Source organism: Nerophis lumbriciformis, linkage group LG23 (assembly GCF_033978685.3).
Source record: "Nerophis lumbriciformis linkage group LG23, RoL_Nlum_v2.1, whole genome shotgun sequence".
NCBI classification, from domain to species: Eukaryota; Metazoa; Chordata; class Actinopteri; order Syngnathiformes; family Syngnathidae; genus Nerophis; species Nerophis lumbriciformis.
Genome location: NC_084570.2, coordinates 31,784,161 through 31,788,321, shown reverse-complemented (window position 1 = coordinate 31,788,321; position 4,161 = coordinate 31,784,161).

The window sequence follows — 4,161 nt, the reverse complement described above, 5'->3', positions numbered from 1 at the left end:
TATTCAGCCTCCTGGCAGAGCGGATGTGGAGGAGATTGCTGTGGTCAGTTAGGATCTGGAACTGGTGACGAGCCCCCTCCAACCAGTGTCTCCAATCGGCAAGAGCTTCGTGGACCGCCAACAGTTCTCTGTTCCCAGCGTCATAGTTCCGCTCTGCCAGGGATAGGCGTCTGGAAAAAAATGCAACTGGGTGAATGAGATTGTCAATCTTAGAGCGTTGAGAAAGTACAGCTCCAATCCCGGAATCTGAAGCGTCCACCTCCACAAGAAAGGCAACGTCCAAGTCAGGGTGGACGAGGACAGGGGCGGAGATGAATCTCTTCTTCAGCTCTTCGAAAGCCTTGTTAGCAGTATGAGACCAGACAAAAAAACCTTTAGGAGAGGTGAGGGCATGGAGTGGTGCGGCAATCCGGCTGAAGTTCTGGATGAAGCGTCGGTAAAATCCAGCGAAGCCGAGAAATCTCCGCAACTCCGTTTTAGAAGATGGCTGAGGCCAATCCACCACAGCATCCACTTTTTTGGGGTCGGCTCGGATGTGTCCCTTCTCGACTACAAAACCGAGGAATTCCACTGAAGAGGTGTGAAAGTTGCACTTCTCGGCCTTGACAAAGAGCCGGTTCTCTAAAAGTCTCTGGAGTACGAGTCTTACATGTTCCTGGTGTTCAGCCAAACTCTGGGAAAAAATCAGAATGTCATCAAGGTAAACAACGACAAATTTATCAAGCATAACACGCAGAATGTCATTGACGAGGGCCTGAAAAACAGCTGGGGCGTTCGTGAGTCCAAAAGGCATGACCCGGTATTCGAAGTGCCCAAGGTGGGTGTTGAACGCCGTCTTCCACTCGTCCCCTTCCTTAATCCGCACAAGATGATAGGCGTTCCGGAGATCCAATTTAGAGAAGATGGTGGCTGGTGCCAATGGTTCGAAGGATGAGTTGAGAAGAGGCAGGGGGTACTTGTTCTTAATAGTAATGTTGTTGAGATGACGGTAGTCGATGCAAAGCCTGATTGAACCGTCCTTCTTGGAGACAAAGAAGAATCCAGCTGCCAGTGGAGACTTAGATTGAGTGATGATTCCCGAAGCTAGACCCTCCGTGATGTATGTCTTCATGGCCTCTTTCTCGGGGAGTGACAGATTATAAAGCCGGCTTGCAGGTAGCTTAGCCTCCGGGAGTAGCTCAATAGCACAATCGTATGGCCTCTGCGGGGGTAGACCCTGTGCTTGCTCCCTGTTGAAAACCTCCGCTAGGTCATGGTAGCAGGCAGGTACACGGGACAGATCCGTCTGGGGGGTAGCAATACTGGGAACGTGGACCGGAGGGGAGGCAGCCCTGAGACAGTTAGCGTGGCAGGGTGTGCTCCATGCCAAGATCCTGCCAGAAGACCAAGAGACGTGGGGGTCATGTTGACGGAGCCAAGATCTACCCAGCACCAGCGGGGCGACGGGGGTCTCCAGAACCCAAAGACTGATGGTCTCGCTGTGGTTTCCTGAAATGGTCATGGTAATGGGTTCAGTACGAAACCTGATGGGTCCCAAAGGTCGTCCGTCCAGGGCTTGAGCAGGAAGTGACCGGTTCAGGTGGACCAGGGGAATGCCCATCCTTTGGGCAAATTCATAGTCCAGGAGACTCTCATCGGCTCCAGAGTCCAAATAAGCCTTTACTTGGATAGATTTAGAGCCCCACGCTAGGGTAGCGGGTATCACGAAGTCGGGGTTTTCCTTATCTTGGGGAAAAGAAGTATGGCTCACCAGGACCCCCTCAGCTGGCGAGCCTGGTCTTTTGGTTTAGCTGGACAAAAACGAAGGATATGTCCGGTTAGACCACAGTAAAGACAAAGGCGTTGTCTGAACCTTCTCTCTCTCTCTTCAATGGTCAGCCGGGTCCTTCCCAACTGCATGGGCTCCGGGGCTGTCAGCATGGTGGTTGGAGCCATATGTGGCGGGGCTGGAGCTTCAAAAGTGGGTAGCAGTTGAGGCCGGGTACTGATCCTTGTGGCTCCCTGGGCTCGCTCAGCCGCACGTTACGCCAATCTCTGATCGAACAAGAGTGCAAGTTCGATGTGGTCCCTGCAGGATCTGGGTCTGTCCCTCAGTAGTCCGTCCTTAATCTCCTCCGAAAGTCCACGACGGAACGCGCTCTGGAGTGCCCGATCGTCCCACCTGTCAGCCGCCAGGGTCCGGAATTCCAGAGTGTAGGCCGCCACCGAGCGAAGTCCCTGCTGGATGGAGTGTAGGTGTCCCGCGGCGTCCCCCCCATCCTTGGGGTGGTCAAATACGGCCCGAAATTCGGCCCGGAAGGCAGCGTAGTCTGTGCTTAGCCCCAAGGTCCTGTCCACGGCAGCCGTAGCCCACTTGAGTGCAGGTCCCGTGAGTAGGGAAAAAATGAAAGCGATCTTAGCCCCATCAGAAGAATAGCGTGAAGGCTGGTGTTGAAAAATAAGATCACACTGAACAAGAAATCCCCTGCACAGCTCAAAATCACCCTCAAAGGGTCTAGGACAAGCTATTTTGGGCTCTCGTTCCAGACCGCAGCGTTCCGGTCTTTGGACTGGGGAAATGAGCTGCGGGGTAGCTGCAGTGGAGGTCGCTCTAGGCATAAGGCAGTCCAGCCTAGAGTGAAGTTTAGAAAAAGCTCTCTCCAAATTGTCCTCAAGGGCAATAAAACGCTCTTGGTGCTCGTTAACAACAGCACTAAGCATGGACAAGCCAGAAGTCCTGGGGGATCGAGACAGGGCTTCTCGGGTGTTGCCTGGTTCCGCCATGTTTTTGGCCAGAACGTACTTTTGTGTACTAGGCAAAGGGAAGGAGGCGACACCAAGGCAGAACTGCGTTTTTGAAGGTTTATTTAAACCTTTGATGAATGTGTGGGAAGTGTATGCTACCACTAGTGAGTGAATGCAGACTATGTGTGGAATTAACAATGTAGAATTTACCAGAGGGTGTTGTCGGTGCGTGTTGGATGTATCTTTCGTCGAATCCAAAGGGGAAGGCGAAGGGGTAGTCAGCAGAAAGGCAAGCAGTCGGGGGCTGGAGAGAGGCAACGATGTCAGGGTCCAAACAGTGGTCAAGGATCGGGGAAGGCAAGCAACAATCCGGGAGGAGGTCGTGAGGCAAGAAACGATCGCGGACAACACTGTGGAAGACACAAAGGACATCAAGACAGGAACGAGGAAGAGCACAATGAAGGCGAGCAAGGAACGAGGGAGAGGTGCCAGACGTGATGCTTACTCAGGTGAGATTGGCTACGTTCTGGCAAAGGTCTCCTGGCTTCGCTGTCTCTTTATGCCGCTCCCTCTCGTCAAGCCCAGGTGTGATGATGAGTGATTGCCTGCAGCCTTGTCGCTGCCCAGCGTGAGCGGGGGCGTGTCCGAGCGAGCAGCCAGAAGAGGAATTGTGACACTCAGAATTATGAGAGACACGGGTTTGAATCCGCGCCGTGACAGATGCAGGATAAAGTGACAGAAATGGACATTTTTGCATTGTATTATACATCAGGAAGTGTTGTGTAAGACAGTGTTAAAAATAAAACCATCAAAAGCAATCTGCTTTTGTATAAAGTTAAGTTTGGTTAAATTAAATTATTGTTATTATTATTATTTATCTTACGGTATATCAAAAATGATTTGAGCAAAATTTAATTGAAATATTGTCGGTGTGGCCCTCCAGCAGTGCTCAGGTTGCTCATGCGGCCCCCGGTTAAAATTAATTGCCCACCCCTGCTATAAACTGATGTGGCGGGCCATATAAATGATGTGGCGGGCCGTGTAAATGATGTGGCGGGCCGTATAAAATGATGTGGATCCATGACTTTTAGGCTTATATCATAAAATTGGCTGGGAAGCTAACATGCTAACAGTTAGCATGTTGGCAAGATCCATGACTTTTAGGTGAATACCTTGAGAAGTGAAAATGATAGCATGCTAGCACAAAGTATGACATAATAATGGAAGAAAATGACTTATGTCATTACAATATAATAAGTAGTAGTAGTAGTAATGTCATGACATTGTTAACCACGCCAACTACAGACGCTAAAAGACGGGATCCCATGAGGCCCAAACTGCAGTTTCTGTAAGGACCTCAAACTGTGTCCCTTCCCACCTGGCAACCCACACTTCACCCCTTGAGCCAGGATTAATTCCAAATTAAATCCTCCTCCA